At 33.9% G+C, this 13,332-nt stretch overlaps 1 protein-coding gene across 3 annotated transcripts in view; it reads left to right on the forward strand.

Moving 5' to 3' along the window:
* Positions 1–13,332, forward strand: part of LOC136983442 (nuclear factor NF-kappa-B p110 subunit-like) — a 103,902-nt gene that overhangs the window by 25,064 nt on the left and 65,506 nt on the right. The window lies entirely within an intron of this gene.

A 13,332-nucleotide genomic window follows, 5' to 3' on the forward strand; every position in this document is an offset into this window, starting at 1 on the left:
CAAAGTACTAGCAAATAATGATATGTGTAAATGCTAAAAATTTGTGAAAAAATGATTGATGATCATCAAATGATTAATATCAATTATTTTTATAATCAAATGCTACTGACAAAGAGGAAATATAATAAAACAACACTTTAGAAGTTAGATTCAAAATATTTTTAAACAGGATAAATATTTACAAAATTCAGCATTCCAACCGTAGATCCTTCTCGAAATAAAAATGAAGATAAAATAAAATACACTGCTGACCATCGAAAATGCAACACCCTGAAGGAAGCATCCAAATCAAGTAAAATATGCACCATATGTTTGCGGCAATGAGATATGCAGATGATTAGCATTTCAGTGCAGATGCACATCATGGGTGCCTGTTGTGCCACTTGCAAGCACTATATAAAAGGAGAATAGAAGGCCATTTTGAAGTACTGAAATTGTTCTTTCGTGCATTTTTTTACTGTAAACAGCTTCAGTATGCCACTCAGAAGAAAACGAGTGCCTTTCGAGCACGTTTCTAAGTTCGACCGAGGAAGAATAGTTGCCTATAGGGATTGCAGATTATCCTTCAGAGAAATCGTCAATCATGTCGGACGTAACCAAGCAACTGTGATGCAGATCTATAACCGCTGGATGCAGGAGGGAACAACGGACCGATGGGACCGATTGCACCCACCTCGTTGCACCACTGCACATGATGACAGGCATATCGTGCACATGGCAGTGATGGATCGCTGTTCCACATCACGAACGAAATCACAACAAATTTGGTCTGTTACGCAACAATCAAGTGTCCATGTGTACTATTCGACGTCGTTTGCAGTAGAGTGGAATGTCTGCAAGGCATCCATTGCTGCATTTACTGTAGAGTCAAAACCACAGGCGTTTGCACCGACAATGGTGTGATCAACGACGGACATGGACAATCGAATGGAACGACATTGTTTTTACTGACAAATCTCGCTTCTGCGTGCAACACCACGGTGGTCGGATTAGAGTCTGCAGACACCGTGGTGAGAGACTGCTGAACTGTTGCCTTATGCATCACCATACTGGTCCTACACCCGGTATTATGGTTTGGGGTGGTATTAGATTCCACTCCCGCACCCCCTAGTATGCATTGCCGGTACACTGACCAGCCAGTGCTATATCTCTGAGGTGTTGGAGCCTGTTGTCCTCCCATACCTTCAGAGCTTGCCAATGGCCCACAACAGGATAATGCGCGACCACACATTGCACGCATTGCTCAAGATTTCTTCTTCACCTACCAGATTGCATTGCTGCCTTGGCCTCCTTGTTCTCCCAATCTCTTGCCTATAGAAAACGTCTGGTCGATGATTGCAGAACGACTGGCCTGGGATACACCACCCGCTGCTATACCAGATCAACTTTGGCAATATGTGGAAGCAGCATGGAATGCTATACTTCAACATATCCAAAGCCTCCTTGACTCAATGCCGAGACATGTAGCAGCGGTTATAGCCAGCAATGGCGGCAACACTCCATACTGATTCCATCATCTTCCTCACTTTATAAGAGACTGTATTTTCAATCATTTGATCTTTGTACAATGTGTTATCTCCCAAATAAATTTGGTTGTGATATCTCTGGTCCTTCTTGGTGTTGCATTTTAGATGGCCAGCAGTGTATTAACAGCTATCTTTAAATCGAACATTCTTTAGTTTTTTAACAAATATTAACACTTTGTATGAATGAAACAACTATTAACTTTGTGTGTGTAGTCAACCAAAATAAACATAATTAAACTATAGTTTTGGATCATTGAATTACCGGTAGCATTCCTATACACCTACAATAACACAGGATTACAGAATTTCCAAGCATTTTCTAATTGAAATGTTAACTTATTCAAACTTTTTAATATTTAAAATTATACAAAAAAATATAAAATAAATATAAAAGTCATATAACAACACAAATAACAATAACAGAATAAATAAATTAAATCAAAAAATGAAATACAGTAGAACCCCGATTATCCAAGCATTGATTATCTGAGATTTTGCATTTTCTGTGGCAAATCTGTAAATGAATACAGTACTTTACTGTAATTCATAAAAGAGAGTTTGAAACAGTAACATGCATTACAAAACGGTTTGTTTCTGTTACCTTTTAACATTTAACTCCAATGCAATGTTCCAGCTTTTGGAAACTTGTAATTTAAACGCAGCGATTTCATTCATAATTACTTATGTAGATCGGGCTAACTTTTCAGGTTTGTTTTGTTGTGCCGCGATGAAAAATGAATAAATAATAAAAGCAGATTATAATTAAAAGTATTTTTATCAGATTAATCTGAATTATTAGATTATAGAATAATTATAGCTATGCGATATGATTGTCGCGTAGTTGTAATTATTTTTCTTATATCTAATTCCTTAATGTTTAGGGTCTAATTAGCTAACTTCTAGTTGTTATATTTCGTATGAACGTGTAAGCATCGTTTCAAAATTGTCTGGTGGGAATTGACTGAGATTAGAACTACCCTCCACGTAAATCAAGGTTATAATGTAAACAAACGTTAGACAATCGCCCAGTGACGTAGCGTGGGTGTCAGCCGCCTGGGGCGGAGGAAAATTTCCCCGCCCTCTTATTTAGGTATTTTTACAAGATGATATTATTTATTGTGAAATTTTGCCGCTCTCACTACGCTACGCCACTGCAATCGCCGAATTAAAATTTAATTTTTATTTTAAATTTGTATTTTAATTTAAATTGACCAGTCGTAAACTGTAATATGTTTCTGATAAAATCTCAAAACAAATCGATTTCAGTCTAATTTTTAAAGAAAATCGATTTTCTTTAGAAAATTTTCCCGATCAATTTCTTCACTATGATGTAATGACGACAAAAGCAATACATTTTTACTTTTTTTCGGCACATAGGAGACCAAAGTGATCGCTTTAGTAAATGCAAACTTACTACTGTTTACTTTTCTATTTTTTATATTTAAAAATTCTGCAGGAATTTCTTTTCTATTTTTTCTGATGGTACCAACTAGCGTTAATTTGTCTTGCAATAAATCTGTAGCCAAACTGAAACTGGTGAACCAGTTATCGGTAGTTATATTACGGCCGCTGTTAACAATAGGCCTAGTTAATCTTTTCACTACACTGTCCGCAGAATTCGATACTGAGAAGGGTCCATCGGGCTGTTTTCCGCAGTAAACCTCTAAATTGTGCGTATAAAATGTTTTACTGTCTACTAGCAAGAATATTTTTATACCGTATTTATTTGGTTTACTTGGTATATACTGGCGGAATCCGCACCGCCCTCTGAATCCTTCCAGTTTCTCATCTACGGTACAGTATTCCGATACATTGTAATTCTTTATACAATTATTCGTAAATACATCTAAAAAAGTTCGGACTGCTGCTAATTTATCAAACTTTAGTCTTTCACCTCGCGTCTGTTTATCATCAAATCGGAGATTTGCTAACAAAAAACGAAAACGTCTCTCCGACATGGCCGTTCTTGCGATTTCGAATCCTGTACCGTCCGTTGTCCACATTTCGTTAACGTGACAGCGATTTACCTTTTTATACGCAGCAAGGTAAAATAATCCGATTAGTGCTTTTATTTCCTGCAGATCTGTTGTATTTGCATCACGTTCTCTTTCGTAATGCGGTTGTACTTTTTGTATTTGTTGATTTGTGTGTATGACTATGATATCTAAAATATCATCTGTTACGAACAGATTCCAACATTCAAAAATAGACCTTGCGTTTGTAGCCTCTCCAATGGGACCAGGTATAAGATAAATCAAGTTCTCTCTTCTTGTCTTCGTTGCAGGATATTCCCACATACTCCATCTGGTTCCATCGCGAGCTAGGAAAAAACAATGCTCACCTGTTTGTGATGACGAGGCTGCTACTTGTGATGATGAGGCAACTGCAGGTGAGCCTACTTCTGATATATCTTCGTTTTCCTCTTGCTCGGTGTCTGTATTCTCAGATCTAACTTCTACAAAATCACATTCTTCTTCCGAAGAAGCATCTTCATATACTATATTCTCGATCTCTGAATCGATCATAAAATCTCCGTACATTTTTACTTTACTATAGACAAGGCACTCAAATATAGTCTATTAGGCCAGGCTTGTTTCTCCTAGTTTCAACGGTGGCATTGCCTTATATACAGTTTTTAGATCTGTTGGCCGACCAATCAGGAGCTAACTCGGTTGCTCTCCTGCAAATCTGTTTCAGTTGGCATATCTGTCTCAACATGTCTAGAACTGAGGCTATCCGATATTTTCAGAAAACGAGTTCTAACGACTAAAACCAGAATTCTCCTCTCACTACTCGACAGGTCTTCTTGAATGTACTAGTCTAACTCAGAAGCAGAAATGAACTAAAAACGCCATAAAAGTGATTTAATGACACACCGATCTCTTCTGACGGCTTTATTTTGTTTAAAGTATATGAGAATATAAATTAAACAAAATAAACTTGACAGAAAAAGGGCAAAGTACTGAAAAGCGTCCCGACAAATAAAAAAAAAAGGAATAAACAAATGTAAACAAATCATGTGTTATTTAGATTACACTGTATTGTGAAAAATAATCAAAAAAGAAAATTGATACCGATTCAGATATAAAGGCCGGTTTATTACTACAGTACAGTAAATATATTACAGTTTACGGTGTTTAATTTTTTTTTAATACAAATTTAAAATAATACTAAAATTCACAACTAGATATTCCATAGACTTACTATAGGAAAATGGAGTTTCCAGGAAATATTCATTGCTAAACAATTTTAAAAACATGTTTACTCATCTGAACACTGTCGAACATTTAATTAGCAATTTATAGCTTATAACGCGATTAAAACAAAAGAATTTATAGCGATTGTGTAAATTCGATTACCAAGATCATTTCCGAGGGGGCAGGACATTTTTTGAAATTTTATAGCTAGACTGTTTTCACAAGTTTCTGATTACTTAGTAAAAGTGAAAAAAGCCAACTTGCATCGCCCAATATACGAGGAATAATTATTAAAATGTAACTACAATAATAAGAATCTTCACAAATCTATAAGAATTTATATTCATAATTTTTAATCCGAAATAACCCTGGTCATCTGTTTTATTCCAGTTTTTGGTTATCTGAGATAGCATCGGTTCACATTACCTTGGACAATGGGATTCTGCTGTACAAAAAATAAATAGGAATTAAATAAAACAGCAAATAAATAAAATATAAAAGGTCCGTCAGATGACTTATTCATAATTTTTACAAACATATTTTTTGTTTGTAAATGTCCAGATGCAAGGACCTAGAGTATTTCTTTACCTGTATGTGCTAAAATAAATAGTTCATTGATGATTCAAAGCTGTGTGTATATGTGTGTATGGGTAAATAAATTTTAATTGTAAGCTTAAATCTTTAGAATCCAGCAAAGATTTTTAATAAAAAAAATGTATGGTTAGGCATTTAGCTAGTAATCATCAGGTTCAAATATAAATTTTAGATCATCATTACAAACATTAAAGTCATCTGATATATAATAAAATTAAATTCAAAAATAAGAAAATAAAAGCAGGATTTTTGTTAAATGTGGCTCACTATCATCTTATTGAAGAAATTATTTCAGAAATACCTTGCTCCACACTTATAAGATTACAAACTAGAATCAAAAACTTGGAACAGTAGTCAAGATCTATCGCTATCTTTAATGGATGATGAATACATTGCCCTACTTGATTTTCAAAATCTGTACCCATTGGTTAAACTAGCTCTGTTTCTGCCAAGTGTGATTTGTCATTCAAGATAAGCCCAGATGCATACAAACACCATTAGATTATCCTAAAATGATCACATTTGATGTGCTGTTCTTTGTTTTTCCAGTTTGAAGGCATTGCTTCCATCTAAAATAGAGGTGTCACTGTACTTATGGGGAGTCCTGTTGCTGATCTTTTATGTCATCCAGGCCTGGGTAAGCCTCCTCTTGCCTTATTACAATAATAAAATTCTTTATTATGTCAAGAATATAAATGACATTCTCATTGTCTGGAAACCAAAAATAGATGCCCTTGCCTTTTTTGAATCATAATAAACCAATCTCTTTGGCTTCTCATTAAAAATCAATTAGAAAAAAATTACACTGAAGCAGGAATAGTGCTGCATAGTGCAAAAATTGCCATTTGGTGATATTTTTATTAAAGTGGCAATAACAGTATAATACTGGCAATAAAAACTGGTTCACTTATTTTAACATTTAGCATGAAATTGAATCACAAAGCATGCTTCAGGAAAAACAAAGAATGTTAAGTTTCCCTGCAATGGGAGTCCCGTGCACCAATGTCATGATGTTGTGGCAAGTTCAAACGAGAAAGCAGTTTTCTTGCAATGCTATCCAGTGTTTCCAGGTTGGAGAGCAACTGGAAACACTGGGCAAACTTTCACTTTGATCTCTTTTCAATAGACTAAAGCATAAAAATTTTGACATGACAGAACCTGTGAAATACTGTTTAACCGTAGATCACAAAGCATAAATCATTAGTACAGGAACACAAAGCTTTGTAAATTTTATGACTTTATTTTATTAATTAATTTCATGTCAGAATACCAAATGACAGTAATATAATGTATATATGATAAAATATACTAGTTTTGATACAATTTCAGACAGTGAATTATTATTATACTAGGACAACACACAACTTTGTCATATTGCAATAGAATTGAGGTGGAGCTGGAAAGAAAGAAGTGATCCCTGTACTTCTTAGACACAGAAGAGATGATCCTTGTACCTGCCGGCCACAGGAATCATAAACCTTATTCTGGCCAGGTATGGAAAGATAATCCTTGCACTTGCCTCTCTGTGTTGGCAAGTGTAAATTTTGTTTGTTTTTTGTGCCTATTTTCCATTAGGTGCACACAATGCTGTTTTTATTTTTGATCCCTAGGCCTAAATTCTGTAAGGCAAGCTCAGCTGCATCAGAGAGCATGGACATTGTCAGTTTAACCCCTCTGTATATTGAAAACCCCTCGGTTCCTATTTTTTACATTTCAATGGATCCATTATATTTTTGGATTCCTCATCACAATTAATGGAAAAAGGCAAAGGCAAAGTTTTATCAAAATCAGCTCATTAAATTTTGAGAATTAATTCGACTCTACAGTGAAGCCTATAGAAGACGTGCTAGTGACCATGAAATATTACATGACAAATTCACACAATTTATTGCTTTGTTGCATGCACTCCTGAAACAACCTTATATCTCAAACAAAGTCATGGACTCACATTGTTTTTATTGCAGTTTTCAATTCCTTGATGCAATTAATGGAAAATAGCAAAGTTTAATCAAAATCAATCAAACAGATTTTGAGAATGAACACAATTTTATACTAATTCTACACATTTGCTAACCTCTGCCTCAAAAGTTTATTTGCAGCAATTGACACAATGATTTGCATCATGTTTCTTGCTGTGTATATGGTTGCACTGGCTACAATATGTAATAGTAAAATAGTTTGTTTCATCAAATTGTAGATGTGACAATTTGTTATTTCATTTACAGATATTGGATTCTCTCTGGAAATGGCAGGATTTTTCTGTAAAACATTTTGTATGAAGAGTTACAATTCTGTCTGCAAGATGTGTGATTCTTGCAACTTCTTCATTCATGGTTTTGTTAGCTTTTCAATTAGATGGATGAGGAAATCATCTCCCTTCATTTCCTTCGTGTGTCCAACAGGCGACTGAATAAAATGAACAATATTTCTGGTTGGAATGCGACAAGATGATTGACTAGCAGGTTGCATGGAGCAGCAATGATTATTTTTTTCTCTGTTATATTTGGAGGAATAAGTATACTGTACATATATTTTTATAAACACACAGAGGATAAAACTAAAGAATAAAAATGAATCTATACGAATAAGACCATATAATGAAAAAATTCATATACACCTAAAACCAAAAAATGACTATTCTTATTCTAGGCAGCACATGCAGTCCCAAAGCTTCATAAAATTGAAGATAGCAGTTTCAATTATTGCACAAACAAAAACAATTCCAAGAATCTGCACTTGTTATGACAATCCTGCAATAGTGCAGAAATAACAAAAAAAAATAAGAATTGCAAACTTGCGTCATAAAAATGATGAAGCTTTGTGTTCTAAGGTTAAGCACTGATCAAATGTGTTATTTAAAATTATTCATTAAAAAATTAATCAAAAATGATTCCTATTTTGAAGTGACAGCTTAACATGTTACTTTTGCTTTTCAGATATCAAACTGATAAGGCTATCAGTACCTGCATCAATTAGTATGTAAAACTGGTGACAATAAATAATCTGAAGTGGTGATAAAGATTTAAAACTGGTGAAATGGTTGATAATTTTTAAAAAAATTTTGATAAAAAAATTGTGCAACCCCTGCTGAAGCACATACTCTTAATTTTCTTAAGTTACACTGAGGATATCTTAATTAAGATTTTTACTTTTTTTGGCAATGACGCGATGATTGGGAGTTGCGTTGCTCTCTCCGCTCTATTGCATGTTTAACATGCAGTTTGGCAAGTCGGCCATATATACTTCAGCAGAGGCAGATGTTGATCCACGAGCACACTGATCGTCTGCAGTTCGAGTTAAGTCCTTTTTGCACACCCTCGCACTCCTCCACCTCGGGGCCTACGGCCCCTCAGCCGCTGACACGTTCGCTATCACTTGCGGTCGGCTAGTACTACATGCCACTATTGCAGCTTGTCCAACAAACCTAACATATCCTTCCGGGAGATGACCATCACTGCTAGGCAGTGAAAAAATCTGAAATGGCATGGAATGCACTGTGAAAGGCAAGAAATTGTAAATATGATAACTTTCTTATTTTTCATCTCCAGTCCAAAAGTAGGGTATCGTTGAACTCATCTTGGTCCCCTAAGTTCAAATATATACTCAAAGTCCCAAAATTCCATAGGGAGTAATCTATAGTAAAGCCATAAAAAGAGTGAAAAAATTTAAATACATAGGATTAATGTTAAAAAATGGAGAAGAGTTAGACACAAATATAGAAAACAGACTAAGTATAGAATGGCAAAAGAGGCAGAATGCTTTGATAAAAGAATACCAGATAGATTAAAGGAAAAGTTTTATATGACAGTTGTTAAAACTGAATATTGAGGAAGAAAGAAATTCAGTAAAAATGATGCAAGTAGCAGAAATGAGGATGTTCAGAGTTGTGAATGGTTATCTTAGCTGATAGGATTAAGAATGAACATATAAATCTTAGTTTAGGAGCAAAAGACATTAAAAAGGAACTTATGAAAACAAGACTTGGGTGGCTTGGGCTGGCAGTCAGAATAAATGATGATGAATTGGTTAGAAAACTTAGGAAAGTAGACTTGGGAACTGAAGAGAAGTAGAGAGAGATAGGTCAAAGAAAAATTGGGAATTGGCACTTTGAAAAGATTTTAAAAGAGTTAAACAAAGAGAGAGCGAAAATAGGGTAGTTTGAAGGGTTACCTGGCTAAGGCTTAACTCCTTAATGAGAGAGAAAAGGGATTGATGATGATGATACTCTAAACATGAGCAAATACTTTCTTAGAAAATGGTCTCAAAATTATAATGTTGTAAATGAGAGATCTTTAGAAATGAAGTAAACATACAATAGTTCATTTTCTAGTTCTGCTTAATTTTATATAGGTCATAATGATCTGCCAGAAATTAAAATCCTTATTTTTCAATTGCTGGTTTCATTATCTGTATTTTGTTGTTTGTCAATTATAATTGAAAATGCGTCTGGTTTATTACCTGAAGTTGGTAATTCCTTTTAACCCGTAAGTTAGATAATAAACTAAAACTGCTATATTTTACTACATTATTTTTTTATCCTGTATGTAAATTAATGATTCAAGAAATTTAACTGTGATGAAATGTTATTCTAAACAATTGTCTTTCTTTATAGTGTAAATTATCAATAAAAAAATTTAATTATTGAATTATTAAAATTATATACCTAATAACTTTAGATGCCTTTAATACTAATTTTTTTATTAATTTATGCGTAACAAAAATATTAAAACTCAATAAAAGAATGCAACTGTAATAATACCTGTAGTTCCAGCCAACTTTCAGAGCAACAGTGACAAAAGAGAAGATAGCTATGATGAGTGCCAACTTTTGGAACGGAGATGGCATTTGAAGAAGAAGAATAAAAGAATTATTTACTATTAAGTTTGAAGCTTCACTGATATGAGAGTTTTTTCATAAGTCATGGTAGCATTTTCTTTTCCTATCTAATCCCAAGTTCAGTCGAGAATTTTAAAACATGCTATTGAGGAATTAGATATCAGAGGCTGCTAGTCTCTGATATCTAATGTGACCACTGGACTGTGCAGATATTCAAGGATATCAAATAGAATTAAGTGTAAAGTCAGTTTGTTTTTAGCCTTTGTTGAGAGTGAATGCTAGTCAGCTAGAACAGCAGTGCTTGCTTAAAATAGATCTGCTTTGGAGCAGAAACATGAGAGAATGTCAAGCAGAGCTTGTGAAAGCTTTGGGTAATCATACTGTACCATTCATAATTGTTGCAAGCAGTGTTTCAATGAAAAAAGATGCTAAATGAGCATTTATACCCTGCTATTGATATTTAAGAAATACTTTCTCAAAATGAGATGTAATATATTTTTTTTAAAAATACATAATTTAAGGTTAGTTAATGCTTTTATTTTACTTTAAGAACTATTTTTCTAATTAAAAAGTATTAAATATTTATAAAAATTAGAAAATATACATTGGTACCTCCTTGGTACCTTGTCAGGACTGACACCACCGTGTCCCGAGTGACATGGAAGCCAAGACAGCGTGTTAATTCGGTCATGCAAGTGGCCGTGTACACAGGTGATCGGATTTGGGATGGAGATGAGATGAGAGACAGCAAATCAGAAGTGAATCACTTGGATATTGATATCAGGTTAACAACCAATAATGATTTAATTTCAACGGGAAGGAGTACATGATACAATATGATAGACATATTGGGATAGATATATATAGATTTAGCCTATCAATCTAGTGGTTGCGAGAGATAGAGTTTACATGAGGTTCGAATGGCGATTAATGCCTGTCCAGTTGTAATCTTGCTAGTTGTACCTTTCCGGTTGTAGTCTTCCTGTCGGAGAGGATGAGAACAGTTCTGGACACGGGGTTCATAGATGAAGTTATTCCAATTTGGCGATGATAAGATATTCCATTTGGAGGCACAAAAGGTTCGGGGCAGAATAGTATAATCCGTTTCAGCAGCAGTAAAATTAACATTATCGGGTGAGTGACTGGCGACAACTTAAAACGGCCGTTTGGACCCCACACGCTCTCTAGAAATTGTGTTGATGATGACTCTCTCTCTTGTCATCACCTCCTCCCTTATATTAGGAGGGCTTCTCTTGGGTTTTTCCCATGACTTCGCTAGAATTTTAGTACATCGGGGCCAATAGTTAAAATTTCACTCGTAGGTTCCGGGTGACACATTGAATGTGTCACCTTCAACAGGGAAACAAGTCCGTGAAAACAGTTTTAATTGTCTTTGACTAAATTTTTCCATTTTGTCCCTCTCTAAATTTTTTGTAGAAAAACAAACATCAAACAAAAGTGCCCTACATCACATTCAGCTCTCACATATAAAATAGGGCTATTTTAAACAAAATGGGAAAACTATCCAGAATAGTGTTTAATTGAATATCAAACAAAATGTTTTTTTTCCAAATAAAAATTATTTAATATACTTTAATACAAATATAATAATAAAATATTTTAAATCTTGTGTAAATGATATACAGTCAAACCTGTTTTTATGCGCTCTTTTTATGTGCGATTTTCATTTGTGCGATTTTTTTAACGCGAATTTTTAATTTGTGCGGTATAGTTGGCGACTAGTCTCGTGCGATTCGTCATGTCTTACGTTGACTTATTATAGCTAAATAAACTTATTATAGCATAAATGCACTTATTATAGTAATATTATTGCATGAATATGCGAAAAATGAAATAATTTACTTTTTAAGTCAACAAAACACCACCTGGACAAAAATATGTAAAACAGACGATAGACCAGACGATGCAGTCAAGTGCTGACATCTGTTGTCAATAAATTCTATTTCGTACGGTTTTGAGTTATTTTCAATGGAGACTTTTTTTATGCGGTCCCTGTTGACCGCATAAAAAAAAATATTTTTTAATTGTGTCGCGAAAACTATTATTTACAGCCATTCGTGAAGTTTCGTGAGATTTTTTTTTATGCGTTTTTTTTAATGCGGTCCCTATCCCCCGCATAAAAACAGGTTTGACTGTATTATTATAATTAATATTGTTTCTAAATTAATATACAAGATATACAAGATTTATTAATTGATAATTTATATATCAATTAATAAATTAATTAAACAATTCAAATCAAAATTAATAAATTAGTTATATAAATAGCATCTACATGAGATGTGAAATGAAACCAAAACTACAATAAAATGAAAGTTTATAAGACAAACTGATGGAAACAGCTAAAAAAATAATGAAATGTGTAATGCCATACAAAGTAATATTTGCAAAAGGTAATTTTTAATTAGAAGGTCGCTTGAGTTAATTCATTAATATTTTAATTTTTTTACACTACTTATTCTACACTACACTAATTATTTAATTTTTCTGCTTTTAATGCAATGTGCAAATTTTAATTAATATCTAAGCGGAGATGCCATTTTAATAAATTTAAATCACACCATTAGACTTCCTTTGAAAATTTAAATCTATTAGACCTCTTTCAGCCCTGTAGACAGAGTTGTTCATTAACTTTTATAATAGACACACACATTCAGGAATATTATATATATATATATATATATATATGTGTGTGTGTGTGTGTGTGTAAACATTTTCGGTGCATATATTTATACACTGACTGGATTTTGATGAGTAATTTGCAGTTTTGATGCATTAAATGTGCTATATGTGTGTACTTTTTGCAAACACTGGTTTCAAGATGGGTAGCATTCCAGCATGGAAGAGAAGAAAGAGCCATCAGGCCACATGCAGGACACCCTGTGACTGTTTGTACTAATATTATTTGCATTGTTATTGCCCAATGCATGGAGGAAGACAGGTGATGGTCTCTGAAGAAGTTAGAGATACTTACAGGTATTGGCCAGGCAAGTGCGCAGAATTTTACAAGATCATTTGAGACACAAGATCTACACATGCTCAAAATTACTGTCAAGTGTCATGAACCGAATGAAGTGCAAAAGTCAAGATGAATCTGAGTTTAAACGTCAATCTGCTGAGACCTTCAGAATTATTTCAAAAGCATGTTTGAATAAAAC

Source organism: Centruroides vittatus, unplaced genomic scaffold, assembly GCF_030686945.1.
Source record: "Centruroides vittatus isolate TY-2023 unplaced genomic scaffold, ASM3068694v2 contig_882, whole genome shotgun sequence".
Taxonomy (NCBI): Eukaryota; Metazoa; Arthropoda; class Arachnida; order Scorpiones; family Buthidae; genus Centruroides; species Centruroides vittatus.